At 39.3% G+C, this 21,621-nt stretch overlaps 1 protein-coding gene across 4 annotated transcripts in view; it reads right to left on the reverse strand.

Annotated features, from left to right (window-relative positions):
- The window catches only part of SRPK2 (SRSF protein kinase 2), a 141,308-nt gene that overhangs the window by 68,975 nt on the left and 50,712 nt on the right, over nt 1-21,621 (reverse strand). The gene's annotated exons all lie outside the window — the stretch shown is intronic.

Below are 21,621 nucleotides of genomic sequence, written 5' to 3' on the forward strand. Positions count from 1 at the left end.
CAGAATTCCTTTCTAGAAAAAGAAGATCAAGTTTGTGATTTTTACTGAGATCACTGCCAAATCCATACACATTCCTTTCTTTATATCTACAGATCTGATACTTTATTCAGTCATCTACATTGACCAAGTTGTTAAAAAACTGCAACACAATGCAACCATTATTTTGCCTATAGAGAAAAAATAATCAGCAGTTGCATGTTTTTATGTTCAACTAAATATTCTTCTTACCCGAAGAATATCAGTACCAAGTATGGTCCATCAGCACTCAGTAAGAAGAAGTCTTGATTCACGTGCACCATTTTCACATGTACTCAATCTTCTCAACAATAAAGCTTCTCTTAACAATACACGGAGCTGCTTTGAGCTCTGCTAGCAGAACAGTCACACTGGGCCAGATCTATGTTGCAGCTCATCCGTTATCCTATTCCTGACAGTAGCTCAAAGTGGACATCTTGGGAAGAGAACAGTAATGATCAAACACATGATGATAGCTACACTCTGGCCCTGCCTGCAAAGCCATAAGGGCTTCTTTGGCCACAAATGGGATCTTTGTATTTAACAGTCTTCAGTGAAGTATTTTCCTATAAACTTATTCAGTCACCTCTTGAACTCAACATTAACATCCTGCGGCAAGGACTTTCACACAGTTAAGTGCCCAAACATAAAGAACAATTTCCTTTTGTTTGCTCAGAAGCTGCCTGCAAGCTTCCTGTTTGGAAGAAACAGTGAAAAAATATTTCTTATTTACTCTTTTCATATCTCTCACTATTTTATAAATTTTGTGTCACTTCCCTCAATCATTTATTATATTCTTTCTGAGATGGCAAGCATACACTGAGTGCGATATGTAAGGCATGGGGCACTCCATATTGATCACAATTCCTTTACCAATAGTCCCTAACATCCTACTTATGGTCCTGTTACAGCACTGATATGTGACTTCCATGGATCCGTTACTCCTTCAATATTGATAACAACTGCACGAGATCCCATCACTAGATGCAAAGGTTCCCTCCCCTACCATAAGCTTCATTTTACATTTACTGCACTTTTCTGTACATGATTTCCCTCCTGCAGAGGCTCATCTGAAATTTTTCAGCAATCCCTCCATTTTACTATCCAGAACAAGTCAGTATGATCAGTACTAACGTTACAACAGCAAGAGATCATGCTCCCTGCTCCACTTTTTGCACCTGCCTCCAGCTGCACATTTCGCTGCTGCGAAATTTGAGAAAAATAATCCCCAAAGCAAATCAAACTGGTTAATGCTTGTGCCTCGCAAGACAAAAGTAGTGCACAGAAAAGCCACAAGCAATACAGCTGATTCAAGACAGGGCATGGAATAAACCGCAGATTATGCACAGCAGAAGGAGGAATAAATCATCACCTTCCACTCTTTTGCTGGTGGCAGAGAGCTCATTTTCTCCCTTCTTCCTTTCCTGGGGCTGAGAGTGGATCTGTGGTTCAGTCACAGGTACAGAGTCAAACCGATAGCTCGCTGCCACTGTGAAAGAGTCACTCTTGCTCCTCAATCACAGAGAGGCCTGCGGCTCTGCCCCCTACTTTCCACCTGCTCCTGCATTCATTTATTCACTTCTTTTGGAGGTTGTTCTAGCAAGGTGAAGGGCAACGTGCAAGTTGCAAAAGGAGTGGAAATGCAAGGATAAGATGATGTGGACAAAAATGCACAGAAGATGGAGAGTTAGTTCAATGGCAATGAGCTCTTGGATTTTCTATTATTCGGTGTATCTTCTGAGTGATATTTATTAGAATTAACTCTTTAGAAACTGTCAGAGTGAAGCTTTATGATTAACTTAGGCTGATCCATGCTGATGGTTCCAGTAAGAGGGACTGTGCTCCCTTCTGCTCATTTCCAGGCACTTCTTCTGCCTGGATCTGTGCTCACTCTGCTACACCATGTAGCTCCCTAATCCAGCTGAAAACCTACCCTGATTCTCTGACTATGTTGCGGCTGATCAACCTTGATTCAACCGACTGCATCAAAAGGACCTGTACCAGCACTAGAGTTGAACAGAAGCAGCAAGTGCTTGGGATAAGGGTGAGCCTTTAAATATAGGCTTAAGCCAACTGCAAAACTGTGCTCCTTATGTGTATTTTCAATATAAAGCATCTCCTCCATGAAATTCTACCTTAAAAACTATGCAGTAACACATACAGTACAAACGGCTTAAAGGGTAAATAAGCATGGTTCATTGTTCACGAAGAACAAAATTATGAGGTTAAAATAAGCCTGTGTGATTCACCCCAACATTTCTCCTGTGAGGACGCTGAAACAAATACAAACACAGTAATCTTCAAAAACTGCCAGCCTGCACAGTAGGGACGGTCTTGTATTGAAAAAACATCATCATTCCATTTAAGTTTCAGCATCATCTTAACTAATCCTTACTGACATGATTAATTTGACATTGTGTAAAGTTTGATAGAGAAGAAAATTCTTTTGGAACATGTGTGGACTTCAATAATCTATAGAACCTATAGATTAGTGAAAGTTTTACAAAGATGGGTATTAACTCTATTTTGAGCTGAGATAGCTTGCCAGAGATAGAAGAGTCTTAGGTTTTACAAAATTAACAGGGTTCCTTTGCCAGGTCTTGCCTTTCTTCTCAGAATGAAACTGAAACTGACCCGGGAAACATTTTTAGCCAGTGACACTGCAACTATAATTTTTCAGGTCTCTCTTTTTTATGAACTGTTCCAGAGAGAGCAAATTTCATCACCCTCCCTAAGTCACCTTGTCAAAGGCTTGCTGAATTGTAAATACTCTTTTTCTGCCTCCCAACACGACTATCAACAAGGCAACCCTGCCTCTTGGGGTTACTGAGCCTTAGATCAAATGTCTTTTCATATTGCCGCAATCTAGCTATGTACTGTTCTAACTTTAAAGTTTAAATCTTTCCTGCAACAAAAACACAACCTGTTTTGGACACAGTGAACTTGAAACAATTATTATGGGCTATAATGACTGCTCTCATGTTTCAAACGGGTTTCTGATGGCATTCAGATCCCCAGCTCTCAGGCGATGTACCCAGATGACTGAAATGGGCAAACATACATATAAGATAATTTTCTAGGACTTTTTTTAGCGGTGGGTTTTTTTCTTTCAATTCAGAAAACTTTTCTTAAAATATCACTGTTCACCTAGCAGTAGCATTTAGAAGAATTTTCCACTCTGGCTTATGTAAAAAGCTTTAGTACTGATTACAGACTAGAACACCTTTTCTCATTCCACAAATAACCATTTGTTGCGACATATAATACACTAAGGAGGATGTCAGACCAAATACAACATTACTTGATATTCGAACAGGACTGCCAATGCCTTGCTTTAGCAATATTAAACCATGCCCCTTAGGCACGGGTGGACGAGGTGCTAAGGGGCATGGCTTAGTGTTTGGTAGGAATGGTTGGACTCGATGATCTGGTGGGTCTCTTCCAACCTGGTTATTCTATGATTCTATGACTCTAATATTTTCATTTTTGGAAATAGAGAGGCAAAGCACTACAGAAGGTGTGCTCTACATGCTATCTTCACAGCTCAAAATGCTACACTAGCAACTAACCTACAGCTAAACTAAATACCAGTGGAAATCTCACTTGACTTTCATAGCCAAAATGTGTCCATGTATGTTAACATCAGCCTTCCTCCCCTTTACCCTTTTAAGAATTAAGTCCCTCCTCTGTCTCTGGAGGATTATAATCACTGTTCCTGAAATACGCAACATGCACCCAAATACTGATGGCACAGTTGCATCTTACACAGTTTTTAAAATATTCATGCCTATATTCTCAAAACTTTGTCAAACCAAAAGAATGTTTTTAAAAGCCTACCAGTTCCACTGGTACACTCAGGAGTAAGAACTCCCGAGACAAGAAATTAAATGTCTTATACAACAGAGATGAATTGTTGTTGTTGAACTGAGAAATAGAAGAAATTAAGAATAATTAATGCTGAAGAGAGACTGTAAAAATAAACTGTCAAAATGCAAACACAGCCAGCTATCCACCACTTTTGGAGAGAGGTGGTAAAATATCATGTTTATGATGTTCCTATCAGACACGTAGGATCCAGCAAAAAAAACCCCAGAAGTCTCAACTTTCATCCAAACTGGAAGGAGTTGGGTGATAAAAGTTCTGCACAAGCAAACAAGTCTGTGATTTGTAGGTAAGCTCTTCTTCCTCCAAATAGTGACTGACTTTGTGATTTTTGAGCGGGAACCATACACCCAAGAATACTTGTTGACTTTTTCTTACTATTTTTTAATTTTAACGTACATTAAATCCAAAATTCTCAAGCAGTACCCTAGTCTGAAAATCTCGCTATCTAAACATTAAAATAAAATAAATGTCTGCCTACATAGCATCTAGGCATCAGAAGAATTAGTAAATCACCCAGTTATGTGGAATTATGCATTAACTCTATTAGGCATTTGATTACTAAATATACTGTAAGATATTCTTACTGTATAAAATAAATGAGCATTCACCTAGATCAACATATTCTTTTTTTGCTAGCATTTCTGTTAAAATTCTAAAATTCGAACTGCAATATTTTCTTTTAGCTAATGCTTTAATGTTTACGAACTTCAGCTAGAAGAGTGGGGACTACAATAAAGAAGTCCACAAAGCAACACTGAAGACTGATTTAGAAAAAGCACAAGGTAATCCTAGGTGAACTTTTTAAAGGTGAACTTTAAAGCCTAAACATCAACATTATGCTAGAAAAAAAAACAAAAAGCAACAAACACATTGATAGCTTATGGTATGTGCAATCACTATCCCACTCACACATCCTATTCTTCCATCCAGCATTCAGGCTCTGGCACTTACCTGATGCCCTCGGCTAACTGAGGCGGAAACCCTGGGAGAGCAGAGGGGAGAAGAAGACTGGAAGACCACTCATTTGAGCTGCAACTGTTAGGCTGAGATCAGCCTTGCTCGCAGAACCATGCACAAGAGGTATTTATGCCCTGTAGTTCCATGAGAAGCATAAGGAACAGGGGTAAGCTTGTCATGTCACTAGCACCGAAATCCTGTTACAGAATTTGCCAGCTGGAAATCCAGGAACTATCCAACTAGGAGACAGCTGGCAGAGTGTAAGGTATCAGCAGCGCTCTAGATACTTGTTTCTGTGCCAGAAATCAGCCATTCTGTACAAAAGGGAACAGAAAAGGGACATGCTCAACTAGTACTACACTCAGAATGAATCCATCTTTAATCCAGGTTCTACCAGAGACTGATTCCCTAATAAGATACGTAGACCCAAGCAGGACAGCAGCAGCAGCACTGCCACATTAACTGAGCACCTCTCACACTCCCCTGCTCAGCTCCTTACAGCCATGCAGACTCACACAGCGAGCATCTGCTAAAAGCTTGAGAACAATTGTTATTTCCCATTTAAATATAAAAAAAATCCAAGAAAGCACAAGTTACAATAAAAGGTAAATCAAAGTGTGTGGAAAAACAATAAAAAATCATGACAACCCTGCATTAGTCACTCTCTGGTCCATAACCTCACACATAATATGGAGAAATAAAACTGAAACTGGCTGCAAGAAAGAACAAAATCGCCTTGAAGTTAAAGCAGTCTGAGTACAAGAGTGTTTGATAATCAAACACAGGCCTTCTGCTTTGACTGTCCTAGGCTGGCATCATTTCAGAGACAGCACAATCAGACCCTGAGGGAGAGTAATGGCTTCGGGTGCTCTGCCTAAAACCCTAAAGACAATTCAAACACAATCACTGATGAGTCCTGGAGGGAGATACATCAAGCTTTCCTCAGGCAAGAATGCTACAATCATCAACCTAGGTAAAAGTAAGCCAGAAACAGGAGTACAAGATGGAGACAGGTATTTACAGCCAGTGTGGGTACAAACTAATACAGCTCATCGAAAGCAGAGTTTTGCCAGCCTCAGTCAGTATCTGTTTCTTCTAGCCAATGCTTTAACGTTTGCAAACAAAAGGTACAGCAACAGAGGGGACTACCATAACAAAATCAACAAACAACGCTGAAGTGTTCAGACTGCTCAAGTCTTAATTGCAAGAGAAGCCCAAGTGAATTTTTAAATTCAGCTTCTTCTGTCAAAAAAAGGCAAGAAATACTCAACTAAGTTAAGTATGTAACACATTTTTAAAGATATATTGCATTTACATGTGCTTTTATATTTACGCTTTAGAGGAAATCATTAAACATGATTTCTCAAAACTGAAGTCTCATTCATTCTAAAAAGCAAAAACTGGGAAAAAAAAAAAATCCTTCTCTTCAGATTGTACATCTCTCGTGTCTTTCCACTAGTCATCTTTCTTGGAAAGAAATCATATGCGCATCTTTCACACTGAGAATCCCAGTCTTTAAGAAAAATCATATCACTTGAAAGAACACTATTAAACAGACAGATCACAATCATATAATCAAAGAGATGCTAGCATTTCGTGTGAATAAAACACGTCCCTTTTGTGTTTATATTGTTAACAAACCTAACTACATCATAACACAACCATTATCTTAATTATATTTATGGATTCCAGCTCAAAGTGAGCTTGAATGGTTCTTAAGTATACCGACACAACACTGCGTGACTGACCAAAACTGTTTGAAAAAACAACAAAACCCCCCAAAACAACCCAAAACTCACAAGATAAAAAAGAAACCCCAAGCAATGCAAAATATGACTTAAGGAAAAAACACAGTATATTCAAGAGATTTTGGAAAAATTAAGCTAGTCCTGTCAGCAACACTGGAGCAGCAATTAGCAATATCTAGACACGTTGGCCAAACACCTAACGTGAAGCTCATAAAATTAAGAAAAAAGATAGCAACAAACGCTATATTTATCACAATAGCAGAAGTATTATTCTCTCTTCCTTGTATTTCATAACATTTTGAGCCCCTTAACATAAATAATGCATTTAGTGATTTCCAGTAATTGCCTTTTCTCTTTGTATTTTGAAGTCAAACCAACACACAAAAGAGAAGCTGACTTACAAACTCAGGTTTTCACCTTCCTATCCAGTTAGTGATTCACTCCGAACAAATCACCATACTGTGTCAACATCACCCACACCTCTACACCACAGCAATTTAAATCCCCCAATCTGGCACAAGCCACTCTGTATTCCACTGAAGTTCTAGCAATTTCTACTGCATGCAGTGAAATAACACCACAACTGATTTTTGCATTACCAAGAAATTACAGGATTGAATGCTATCAACAGTAATAAACATGCCAAAAAAAAAAAGAGTAGAAACTAAGATTTTCAATCTTCACTGACGTGTTACAATACAAAACTTTGATTTCCAGCTAAAGAAGACTTGGTTAAAAAAGGACAAGACTGCTTGGGGGAAAAGAAAAAAAAAAAGAAAGATTACAATTAGATGTATCAATTAATACACTTACCATGATCCATTTACATATGGCTTTAGAGGAAACCTCAGCGCAAAGCCACGCTACAGAACATAACTTCTAGTTTACCATCTCAATGCTATTTTTAAACAATATTAAGTTTGTTACAGTGAAAATAATAAATACTCCTCACAATCCCCCACAGCAGTCTGTGACTGAACTCTGCCAACACTCTGCATATGAAAATCCTGTTGATATCTTTCTCTAAGAAATCTGTATAATTCCACTTCCAAAAAAATCACTTTTACTTAGCAAGAATTATTTAGTTTCTTGATTGTCTACCAACTCTGGGTCATATAGTGTGCTACCAGCGCCACTTGAAAAGCTACAACATAAGATTATGTTCAGTAGCTTGTGATCCTCCTGTCCATCAGTGCAAGAAACTGATTACAAAATACACACAGGTGGGGCTAAAATGGAAGGAGACAACATTCCAGTTGACAGTTCCAAATGCTTGCAGTGTGCACAGTATAAATCACTAATGTTTACATTTGTATAAAATCAGCTGCAGCCCACTAATTATTATAGAATCATAGAATCACCAGGTTGGAAGAGGCCCACCGGATCATCGAGTCCAACTATTCCCACCAATCTCTAAACCATGCCCCTCAGGACCTCATCCACCCACAACTTTAACACCTCCAGGGAAGGCGAGCCAACCACCTCCCTGGGCAGATCGTTCCATCGCCTAATGACCCTTTCAGTGAAGAATTTTTTCCTTATGTCAAGCCTGAACCTCCCCTGGCAGAGCTTGAGGCCATTCCCTCTTGCCCTCTCCCCTGTCAGTTGGCAGAAGAGGCCAGCTCCCTCCTCTATCCTAAGAAAAATGTAGTACACTATATTTTACAAGTAAGTCCTTGTGCACCAGCACCCACACTAACAGCTACACTCAGAATTAGTATTTACCATCTCTATTTGCATTAAAATACAACAGCTCTCATTTTCTTTTAATACAGAACACTTAAAAGTATATATTCCATATTCTTTTCTTTTTAAGAAAAAGTTTTCAGTGCCAAACTATCAATGAGCTACTCGATGGTGGAACTCAATGATCCGGTGGGTCTTTTCCAACCTGGTGATTCTATGATAAGCTAAGCGTTCCACTTTTCCCTTTAATTTCCCATTCTAAGATGGGCTGGAAGAATCTTACAAGATACAAGTCACGGGTAAAAATAACATTCTAAGTATTTAATTATGAAGAAGCACTTACAGTTATTATCTCATAGCAGTTTCCACAGAAAGTAAAATGACGGGTTTGTTACCAGTGAATAAAGATGAGACTGCCCAAGAAAAGGGGAAGTTTCTGTATTACTTGGCATAAAAAATTTATCAGACACGTGTTGGAGTTTAATTATCACATCATTAATATAACTTGGTAAAAAGCTTTCCCTGTCACAATTAAAGCCATAACTTCACAATAAATAAATAAATAAATGAACCACCTCTCTCCCAACTCAAATCTTGTTTTAGATTTCAACATTTAATAGGTGAAAACCATAATTAACTATGAATACCTCAACGTATCAGAAATAGCATACATTGTTGAAATATCCAGGACAGATGATGATCAACAAATATCTCCCTTACTAACTACCTTTGTCTTAGGTCCATCGTAACACGTCTGCCTACAGATCTGAGATTCAATCCCTTCCGTAGATACAAAAAAGCTAAACATCAAATACTGAAGTGAATTCTAGAAAGAGCTAGAGGAAAAAAGACAAAGAATTGCTCTTGTAAAGCTAGTGAAGCCCCAGTTACTGTAACCATACAAGTCTCCTTGTATGACAGGGGCTCCAAGCCCTTCGTCTTGTGGCCCCTTCAGTGGACCTGCTCCAGTAGATCCTTCCAGAGCTCTCTTGTACTGGGGAGCCCAGCAACGGACACAGCACTCCGGTGTCTCACCAGGGCCGACCAAAGGGGAAGGATCACCTCCCTTGACTTGCCAGCAACACTTCGTGTGAAGCTTTGCTAGCTCTTGTTCAATGCATTGTCTACCATGTCCTTTCCACCAAAGCTGCTTTCCAGCTGCTTGGCCCCCAGAATTTACTGGTGCATAAGGGTTTTCCCACCCAGCTGCAGGACCTGGCATTTCCTTGTGCAGAAATTCAGGAGGCTTATGTGAGCCCATTTCTATAGCTTATCGAGGTCTCTCTGAAAGGCAGCGCAAGTCTCTGGTGCATCCATCGCCCCTCCCAGTTTTGTATCATGTGCAAACTCTGTTCCACCAGCTTGGTGAATGAAGATATCAAGCAGTACTGGCTCCAGCTGGGCTTTGTGCTTCTGACTACAGCCCTTTAACCCAAACAGTTTAGCCAACTTCCAATCCACTTCACTGTCTACTTATCTAGCACAGACTTCCTCAGTTTGTCAATCAAGATGTAACGCAGACAGTGCCCAAAGTTTTGCAAAAGTCAAGATAAACAAAAGACACTGTCATTGTTTAATCAATGTTAAATATAACTTAAGCCCCTAACATTTTTGTCCTTCAGTTTATACTGGACCATTTTTTTCTACATCACAATAAATCCTATTACTTCTCTTGTGAACTCAGCCAGAAGCAGTGAAGTTCTACCATATTTTCATGTCTTGAACTTACAGTTCCCATAATCCATATCTCTTTCAGTGCATCAGTACTTAAAATAACTTTTTCAAATAACCAGCACAAACCCAAAGACATCAGATTACAAAGCAAACAGATGACAGAGGACTGTGAGCAGATGGTACCTAAACAAAAAGAGAGACAAGAAGGAGGACTGGGGTGGGGTGGGTGAAGAGAAAGCTTAGGGAAAACCCTCCTATTGTATTATTTGCACGTAAAACTCCACTGCAATTGAGTGTAATTGAATCAATTAATTGATTACTTTTTGTGGCCAATGGTACACAAATTAACTGCTAGTTGTTCAGTTCAGATAGCCAGGAAGCAGCAAGTTTCAGAAACTGTCAGGAGTTAAGAGAGGCAACATTGTTGTCAGCTCCTTCTGACTCGTACAGAATTGGACCAATTTAGCTGGGTGATCAAGCATCGTAGGATAACCTAGAGCTAGGCTTTCTATAGACAGCAGCAATCACTCAGAAGGAAAGAAAAAAACAAAAAACCACAAACACCAAAAAAACCCCACACAGAACAGGATGGACTAGATCTAAACACTCTTGCCCTAGAAAAATCCAGCGATGAGCTGGCAGAAGCCTGGGAAGACAGATCCTAAAGCAGCTCACACCTGTCCAGGGGGAAGGTCCAACTAGAGCTACTTGCAGTAAAGGGCAGGAGTCTTCGGAAGTCAGGCAATGTGACCTGGGAACCAACCATAGAACCAAGAAAATAAGTAAAGGTATTATAAAATGCATCAAGCCTTTTTCTGGCAGTTATATTTTAATTATGGCATCATTATACCAAATAATAATAATAAAAAAAACCAGCTGCGATCAAGCTCCTCTCTAAAGAATTCTGTATTTGGCTGCAATCAAGGCTGATGGATGGGCTGAATATCCTCTTTTACTCTCAGTAAAAGAAGGACCATTAGGTCTTCTACACAACAGCTGTTAAAAAAAACCAAACAAAAAAAACCCACACAAACCAAAAGAAAACTGTCCAAAGCACTGACACATCAAACCCAGTCAGACTGCAACGTGTGTGAAGAATTCAAAATTCTATAAATATCAATTATAAAATTTAAGGAGTTGGCAAGGACTGTTGCATTTTTCTCTGCCTCTGTGTTTTACGCAGAAAAAAAAAAACACCAAAAAAATGCCGTGCCTGTGATTATTGTGCCTGGTGGTTATTCAATTTTGGGGGATTTTTTAGTACAGTACTTGTTAGGCAGGCAGACTCAAAACCATCAGAAAAGTAGTTGCTTGTTGCACATTGTTTCCACTCTGTTCAAGCCAACAGAGCTCTGTTTACATTCTTTGTAAATAAACAGGACTCCACATACACACACACAAAAATCTCACAACCTTCAAACCACAATCTATTTCTCCTCCTGAGAGAGGCAACTTGGCAAACCCACACATATTAGCTCGCTCTTGGGCTCTTATAGCAGAAATAATACATGCCAGGTTTTCTGAATACACATGTCCGATAGCCAAATATTGGCTAACATAAGTTGTGGGTCTGTATTTTTTGCATGCTCAGCTGCCTTGCAAAGGAACTGAGCGATCTCTTGAGGCTAGCAGGTCAAATGAACAACTGGCCCTCCTGTCCACCTTGGAGACATTACTCCTCTTCTAAACCAGGATATATGATTGCTTTTTGCCTTTTTCAACTAGTCCAAGAAATACTTTTTGTTTGCTATTATCAGATCAGAACACACAGAGGGAGGATGTTTAGTCCGAATTGGTTTATGCTCCAGAACTCCTTACTATTATTATGTAACCCTGTGCTATCTTGCCTCAGATGGGTTTTGCAACAAGAGGATAAGTTCAGCAGTGTAAGTAGCACTACTTGCTTGCGTTCATCACTGTGCTTTGCCTTCCTTAGATGTATCAGCCAAACAGCCAGCAGGCGTTAAGTCCAAAGCACAGCGTATATTTAACACGTTGTAAGAAGATACCTCACTTTTCCTTTCCAGAAATACAGGTCTATAAAATAAACAGCAGACCAAACTCTGCAATAGTGAATTACCATGCAATTGAGAAGTAGCAGTAAAGAAATTGTGTTTTGCATCTGCAGCTGACCTCAATCTTTTGGTTGCTCATGTCAGATGGCCAAATATCCAAACAGACCTACATCCAGTTCTGACTGATGCTACGAGGCCCTTGGGAGACCAGTAGCAGGTTATCTGATTAAAGGCTAATCGTAATAGAAATGGATCAAGGATCAGCAGAAACACAACAGGTAGAGAAACCGTAACAACATGATCAGTGGAAATGAAGCACCTGACTTAGCTATTCCCCAGACCATCAATCAGACTACGCTCCCCCAGTGTAAAACCCACCAAGGTGAGTCAAGGAGGCAATTCTCTTCCTAGAAACACCTAGAAAACTAAAGGTGATTGTCATAACGGGTACAACAGGGCTTATAATGGGATGCACAGAGAAAACATTTTGCAATTGTATACAACTTATGTGGGATTTTAAGAACATGCAAGGCATTGTGAAATGTGTAGGGGAAGGCACTAGAAGCAGAAAAAGACAGGAATAAAGGTGGATATGGGAAAAAAACAGCAGGGAAAGAGGATAAATATGGCAGGTCAAGCACAGACAAGTGCCTGGTCAGTGCACTTGTCTGACTGAGCTCTGCCCTTGATCACAGCAGCCTATCCTATAGTCATTAAACCCTCTTTCTGTTGTCCTTATGGATGCAATTCCTATTCTACATGTGTATACGTGAACTCAGGCCAACTTCACACCAGACTGGCCAGCAAGAAGATAAGATGGAGCACCTTCCATGTGAGGACAGGCTGAGAGAGTTGGGCTTGTTCCGCCTGGAGAAGAGAAGGCTCCGATGAGATCTTAGAGCAACCTTCCAGTACCTGAAAGAAGCCCACAAGAAGCTGGAGAGGGACTATTCATAAAGGCTTGTGGTGACAGGATGAAGGGGAATGGGTATAAACTGGAGAGGGGCAGATTTAGACATTAGGAAGAATTTCTTCACCATGAGAGTGGTGAGACACTGGAGCAGGTTGCCAAGGGAAGCTGTAGATGCCCCATCCCTGGAGGTTTTTAAGGCCAGGTTGGCTGGGGTCTTGGGTAACCTGATCTAGTGGGATGTCCCTGCCCATGGCAAGGGGGTTGGAACTAGATGATCTTTAAGGTCCCTTCCAACCCTAACCATTCTATGATTCTAAGAGATTCAAGCACCAGCAGCCTGAGTGAACACAAACCTCAGGGGCTCACGGGTCAACAGAAAGGGGACAACAACTACATAGACCATTTAAAACCAGCTACTGAGAGACCCATATAGCAAGTGCATGAGTTAGTGTGAAAACTGCACTACTGAGGAGCTGGGAAGAAGGAACAGGACTAGGCTGTTTGTGCAGTTCTCAAGTGCTCCATGTATATTTACGTGGGTGCTAATAAAAGCACTGGTTTGAGTCGCTGTTGATTTTTGTGGCCAGCTCTGTACACATTTGCTGTACGTGAGCATGTGTGCATGCACGCACACTCATCGGGAATAAGTGCTCAGTCTCACTGCCAGCTGGCCCTGGGGACACAGAACTGCAGTAGACTCGCACTCACCTATTTAGCTGGGACAGAAGGGACACCCTGGGACCCAAAATCTGCTGCGTTTGGCTACCTCTAACAACTGGCACAGCTAAAAGGAGACACATCATTAGCAAGTTCTTTAGTAAAGCTACCAGTAACACTTTGAAGATGAACTGTATAAATCTGCCTTTGATTCAAGTTTGGGATGGTCTATGCCCGCTTAAGCTGTCCTGGCATCTACTGGAATGCACTCCATTCAGTTTTATAAGGCATTTTGTAAACCACTGTGTATTTAAATGACAGAAAAAAAAAAAATTAACAGTCTCGGGCACCATTTTGCTTCAATTGGATGTCCTCTTGTTCTTTTAATAGGTTGTGAAATTCCTACGTGCTAAACACATTTGAAAGGAATCTCGACCGGATCTTTCTTACACGTCTTCTTTTCAAATCAAGACTCAATTCTACACCAGCAGAACAGAAAGGTAAAACAAATAAAGCAAAAATACAGATGAAACAAAATAGATGTAAATTAAATTACAGGAACATATTTAATAAGTTTGACTTGGGGAAACTCAAGAACACATTTCCATAAAGAGCAAGAACACCTTTAAATACTAGTGGTCTCCATAGAAAATCACATGTCCTCTGGCAGCACGCTACAGCCCAGGCACCCAGGGAGCACGGTCTGTGCAAATTCATCGTCTCAGTAACCCACCCATTGATATCAAGAGTTCTTGTGAGGAAGAGGAACACTTTTCCTTGATCAACAATAACTTCTTCGTAAGTTCTGAATTCTTTCACTCCTGTTGTGAAACATAAGCATTTCAAGGAAGGCTGTATCTTGGTTTTTTAGCTTTCTAGACTCATACTCTGAAACGTTATTACCCAAGAACAAGCAAAGTGAGACTTGGAACTAACTATATAAAGACTATTTGTAATATTATACATAATACAATAGAATGAAACATGATAGTTGGTGAAAAAGTACTTCAGAATCACTGTGGCTTATCACAGTTTACATTTCTCCTATGGAAGCTTTGGTCCAAAGCCATGTTACAGTCTTCTCAAATCAGACACTTCTCACTGCTAAGACTAAGCAGCAGCGGAAGTTCCTAGTTCCTGTCACATACGCAATAACAGCTGTCAGAAAAGCTTTATGCTGTCATAGTGGGGATGACAGAGCAGCACTCTAAGGAAACCACCACATGTGGTCTCCTTTGGCAAGGTAATCCTTTTATAGAAGGACTGACAAAGAACAGAACTAACTCTAAACATCTTCCATTCTCGTTCATGGCATGGAATAAACAGAGGTTGATACACATGTTTGGTATGCAGGCATGGCAGCAACTGAACGCTTCTGTGGACAGTGGCCACAGCAGCTGAACACAACAGAGGAGAACCTGCAGCTCCTGACGCTGGATACAGAACAGAACAGCGCCCACTGAAACCCACAGGAATTTCAGACCCCTTTTCCACCTCCACAAAGAAACCACTGCTGGATATTCTGATACAGTGGTTACAAAAATAAGTAACAGTGTCTCTTTACAGGAGTACTAATGACAAGAACAATTCCCCCAGTTCCTGCCAGAACTACTGCTAATATTTAAGCTTTGACAACACAGAACAAACACATAGCTTAAGAGCAGTTTCTGCACTAATATGGCCTTCTTTGCCTCAAAAAAAAAAAAATACAATACACTCCTCTATCCTCATGCACAGTAGTACCAAGCAACAAAAGCAAGGACAAGACCTCGTGTTCTTAGGAAGGCTGTGAACATCCCAGTAGATCTGGGAATACGACGTCTCTTCATGAAAACAAAGCAGTGAATTCTTAAAACGTTTCATGTCACCCCAGTGACATTTTGCCAAATACGAATTAGCTTTGAGAAATTCTCCTCCCTTCCACAGAATTATGCTGCTTCAGGTTTAGGAAAACATGTCTTCAAGATTAACCAGCACAATACTAAGACAGACGTTTCACAAGCTTTCAAGAACAGAAAACACAGCTTTCAGCAAATGAGGGTATCATCAATTTACAGTCATTTGCTGTTTTAGCAGACAATAAGATAAAGTTAGAATTAGGACACTTTTATCAATATGGAGAGGTTATTTAAAGCACCTTCTGAACACCCTATCAAACACAGTGGCTGAAATTTCATAAACAGAACACCTATGTCGGATGCGATTCCGCTACTGATCATTGCCCAGTCATGGAAGAAAAGAAATCAACCGGTCCAACTGACCTAAGGCTATAATCAGAAGAGGAAAGATGTGTAGACACTCTCATACGGAACTGGCACTCCTTCATTTGTAGCATAGAGAAAGTCTGATACAAAAAAAACAAGACTAACGCTATAGCTCAGGAACGGAGAGTGGGAGAGGAGAGACAAAGACATGGTTATAGAACACGTTCTAACCTGTCACAGTGAAACAAGGCTCAACTGAATCACTGCATTCAATACAAGTGGACGCGTGTTCAAATAGAGACATTTTCTTACCCACAATTGGAAAATGTTGGTGTGCAAGAGTGAACAGCGAGTTAGCATCAAGACAATGCACCAGTCCACAACACTTTGTGAAGCAGTTCTTAGCTATTAAAAACACCACTGTGCTTCAGCACCCACCCTACTTGCCAGACTTGGCTCCCTCTTCCCAAAGATCAAGCCAGCAGTCAAAGGAACCCATTTTTTGTCTGCAGAAGATGTGAAAGCAAAAACGACAGATCCTCAACAGTCTTTCAGAAAATGATCTGAGGAATCCCTTTGAATGTTGGCAGCATCATGTGCAGCTGTGCGTCAGCTCAGAAGGGAACTGTTTCTGAAGGTGATTGTAGCTGATTTTCTTAATTTGTTAAATTTAAAAAAAAAAAAGGCACAGGCACAGTCTTTCTTTGTTGGTTTTTTTTTTTGTCAGACCTTGTATAACAGGCAGAACTTGGAGGCGCACACATCTGTTTCATAAATAACACAATTGTTTCATAATTTAAAGAATAAAAACAGAGAAAAAGAGCAAAGCAAAGGAAATAGTACTTCACTACCCATCTTGTGACAATCAGCAACGTCACTTTGGTAGATGTCCTAAATGAGATGACTTTCGTATTTGTTTTCAATGTAACAGACTGATGGATATCCTCCGAACTGTATGGCAGGATCCACAGCAACTCACAAGCTGAGAGATGCCACAATTTCCTGATAATATGCTTATAATACAAAAAATACACAACAAAATGGAATGCTTCAATTGGCATACATTTGCTTAACCTGTTGCTTAGTGCCTCTTGGTAGCCACATCAACTGTGGATCAATGAAAGTACACACATCCCATTCACAGTAAATCTACTGAAATATACGAACATCTAAACACTTCATTATTCATTTGTGAGTATATAATGAGAAGATGCAGAAAACCACAAATGAATTGATCTCGTAACACAGCACAAGGTCAACAGAAATGCAGTCACGTGCCATAGGTACACGCTGTTTTACACAACCTCTCAGGTAACGTTCCCTCACCACTTCTCTAGGGGCCTGAAGTGGACGTTTTGGTGAAGTCATGATTAAGACAGTGATTAGGCAAGAAGTTTCAAGTTATGAAACACACAAAATTTGTAATACAAAAGGTTCAATTAGTTTGCAGTAAACAGTATTCATGTGGGAAAATCTCATACAACCTGCCAGCATCATAAACCTCTCCCTTTTCCAAAATTCACTCAATTTAGTTCCAACGGTAAGTGCCCAAAAGAGGCATCTGTGTTTTCAGAGGGTATACTAGAAACCTTCCTGATATAAATATCTCACAAATAACAGAAAATCACCTGAATAGTAGGGATAAAAATGATACGTTTCACTTGTGACTGAATATCAAAATAAATTATTTTCTTAATGTAAAGCAGAAATTCCAGACAGACACAGAAATAAACAGTCTACCACTGAAAAACAAAATACAGTTCTAATACTATATCTTTTCAAAGCCTATTGATGAACTGATATAGTCACTACCACCTCTAAAAAGAGTGCAGCGTCCCCTAAAAATACCACCTAGAGAGAAAAAGCGGCTCCATGAGTGGCTGCTGCTACTACACTATTGCCTTTTTCCTACACAAGCACAACAGCAAGTTACAGCATCCCTTCTCTCCACATCTCTTTCATACTTCACTTAAAACACTCGCACATTAAAAGAATGAGCCTGTAAAACCTTTAATGTGAAAAAATAAACAAAACATAGAATATGGTTTGGTCCTATTTTAGTAATGTAAAATTAATTATCTAGTCCAGGAGAGCCATAAAGGCACAGACACCCTATACAGTTTGGTGGTGGAATGAAGGGCCTCCCTGAATAAACAACTCAGGGCCTACATTAAGATAGGATGATGTCCTCCCTAATTCTGAGATAAAACACAACAAATAACAGTATTAGCTTGCAATTCTGAAAACAAAAACGGGGAAAATGTACACTGCTCATTGTTATCACATATTTTTTTTAAAAAATGAAAAATTAAAGCTGTATGACTGTTAAAAATAGATCTGAACTGCCCTGAAATGGGAGTTAGGTAATATTTCTTTTACACTTAAAAAACCCCAAAATTAAAGAGGGAAGACAGCTAAAGAAAAGATGGTATTTTAAAAATGTGTTTGAAAGTTAGTGGAACTGATTAAATAGTTGCATTTATCTGGTTGGTTTTTCTTTTTGCTTCAATGTTTGTTAAATAACAATAGAACTATTCTCTTACAATGCCCTATTATCTAATAATGGCTCCAAAATATTTATCTGACACACAGCAATGTCAGCTCATACTGAATGTTGTGAGTTGATGGTTCTTCTAAACATGCATTTTATTTCTGTTCTTTATTACATGTGACGCTTCTGCATCCACAATTTAATTAAGTTTTAAAAAACATACACAAAAAACAGAACAAAAAAAAATCCTACATGTTCCTAAACCTGCAGGAATCCTTCAGCATTACAACCCATTTCACAATCCCTCTTATACCAACTAACATTAGGTTTCTTCTTAGAAACGGAAGCAGATAGTACTCAGTTTCCATCTTTTTTCTTCCTCCTCATTATTTAAGATCTCTTCCTTCTTTACTTTATCCCTGACTGCGTTCTTGGGATGACCTGATGAAGAAACCACATAAAAGCACTGAAAAATGCATTCATTTGCTCTGTGAAGATAAATTACAAAGAGAGAGGTACACATAGCCCAGGGCTGGAAAAAAATAAATTTAAACGAACCCAACATACTAATCCTTAAACCTTGCCTGCACCACCCCATTCCAAATACTTCTACACACTGAATAACACAAAGACTTTGCTGTCCTACTGTCATTTGAAAATACCTTCTTCCCTTTATTGCTATTTATAAACCCCCTCAAATTCATGAAAATGAAATTAGCTACACATCAGTTCTCTATGTTAAGTCTCATGGCTGGCTGCTATTAATTTTTTAAAAAACGATGAAGCAGAAGTTCATTTTAAAGAAATGTGCACATGCAGCCTTTGCAGAAAGACAGGAAAAGAGGTCAGACACTTCAGACATATCAGCCTTGCTAATAACCTCTGCCAGCAAATACCCTGTGGTCAAATTGCATTGCTCCAACAAATTTAGAAACCAAAATCAGAACAAAAAAAACCCAAAAATAACCTAAAAGAGTTCTTTTTCTTAAAGTATATTAAAAAATATATATATATAGATTGGGTGTGCAGTCTGAAGAGTATAAATCGATCCAGATGGAAGAACTGACTTTTCTCAAAATGAAACAGAAACTTGCAAGGAGTTCAACAAGACCTTAAAGAGTGAAAAAACAGCAACAACAAAAAAAAGCACGTTCAGCTCAGAGGGTTGATTATATTGCACAACAAAAAAAAAGATAACTCATAACAAAGCAAACTGCTTCTGCTTTCTTGAAGGATTCTTGAAAGACCATCCTCCTCTGTCTGGCTGTTGCTACTTGCTTTCTCATGGTATTTGCAAGGCTTGGGCAAGTAACCTCACCCAGCCTCCACTGAAACCTGGGGCACATGTCAGTTAAGTCACTGTTATTAGCTCAAGAAAACAGGTGTGTGGCACGCTGCAAGCTGGACAAAAGCATTTCCACCTTGTAGTTAAAGCTCAGACATCCAAACAAATCAATTCAGTTTAACAAGTTAGAGTAAGTTACCTGATTCTCTGTAACTGTCCGCGTGGACACGCGCATCCATAGTTACCCCAGTTACCTTATCAAGAAGGAATGAAGACTTTGCCACAGGCTGCTAACACATACACAGGCAGCATTAACTACTTGAAAATTTAGGATTTATAGATGCTATCTGCTTAACAAAATATCTCAAAGCACACCAAAACACAGTTATTTTATCTCCCCCGCCCATCTGCAGTTACACTTTTTCAAGGGGATAGGTGCAGGGAAAGGAAGGATGAATGCCACTACAAAAAATGTCTCGGGTTTGTACTAGTCTACTTTTCAAGGCCTTAATATCGTTAACATCTTGGAGGATCCTCAATGAAAGGATTCATCTCACTTTCTTCCTAATGCCTCCTAAAAGCCTCTTAGAAACACTGCAACCTACTACCCTAAGACAATGCTGCAGGATTTCTAACATGCCGAGCTTCCATAACAGCCAAACCATCCATTATATTCCAGCTTCCTTCTCATAATTTTTTTTTTTTGCTCTAGGATAGAATAACAACTAGAAATTGCCAAGTGAGCAGGAAAACCTACAAACACTAAACTCTTGTAAAAACAAAGACAGAGGCAAATGATGGGCTTCTCTCTCATTCCTTCCCTATCCTCATTTCATCGATTTCTGTAAATGCACAGAGTATCTCCCCTCCCCTCCCTCAAGGCAAGCACAGTCTAGCAGCCTCTGCTAGTGTGGAAAACAAGAAGCAAGCCATGGACTCTTTCAGATCTTCCACCCAGCATTTCCAGCCGGAAAATTCAAGCTTCTCAAAAAGTCCAAGTATGAGGAGCAAGGGCAAGAGCTGATAAAAAAATATGCAAGTATGAATTCCCTTTCTGTGTTGGTCAAAAACATGTGTGTTTTCACATCTGTAGGGTATGAACATACACTGCAATTTCACTACACAGCAGACTGAGGACAGTTTTCCAGTTCAGACGCTCAACACTGTTTCATTTTCTTAAAAAAATCTTATATAGTCATTTTGAAAGGGCCTTGGAAGGAACTGGCAGCTAATAGGATAGACAGCACTGTTTCATAACAGCTTGCAAAAAATTCAGTCTATTTTTAGATAGGTGAAAAGAATGTGGTTATTTAAAAAAAAAATAATCTCAGATAATTTATAAAGTTGTTTTAAATTAAAAAATAATCATGCAAATTGTGCTGCTGATATGTCAAATCAATTTACTGGTGAACAATACCACATATTTAAATCCTCAAAAGAAATCTACGTGCACGTATAAGGTTCACATTTTAATGTGAAAAAAAAAAATCTTACTTTTAAATGAATGGCATTTCATTGGATCTTAGACAAATGCAACCTATTCTAATTATGGGCTATAATGCTTTACAGGGACATATTCATCTAGGACTACCATTACATTTATGAGCACGTTTAGTTCAAAAACAGGCTGATCGGTTTTAGGGTGCTGCATGAAATTAGTACTGATAAAATATCTACATTATATAATGAATTCCCCCACAATAAAAGCCTTTCCAAAAATCAAGTTAACACCTGTTTCCTTTACTATTTTCACCCCATCGACCTTTTATCACCATCATTTTATTAGTCTTGTATTCTAAAATTTTAGGTAACAGGGTGGGATAGAGGTAACCAAATAAACATTAATGTTTTCTTCCATGATTCTTAAATTTCGAATAAATAAATAAATAATTGATCTCTCAAAGCCCTTCTTATATTTCTCCATTTTGGAAAGGTGACTTAACAGCCCATTCCCCCCCACCATTTTCTGCATCTCTCGTTGCTGATATTTTGTTATACTACAGCTTGGGGAAAGGCAATGCAGTTTGCTTCTATGTTTCTCACACAAATACACTCATAAATCAAATAAAAAAAAGCAAAGTGAGCGGTTTC

Source organism: Phaenicophaeus curvirostris, chromosome 1 (assembly GCF_032191515.1).
Source record: "Phaenicophaeus curvirostris isolate KB17595 chromosome 1, BPBGC_Pcur_1.0, whole genome shotgun sequence".
Classification (NCBI taxonomy): Eukaryota; Metazoa; Chordata; class Aves; order Cuculiformes; family Cuculidae; genus Phaenicophaeus; species Phaenicophaeus curvirostris.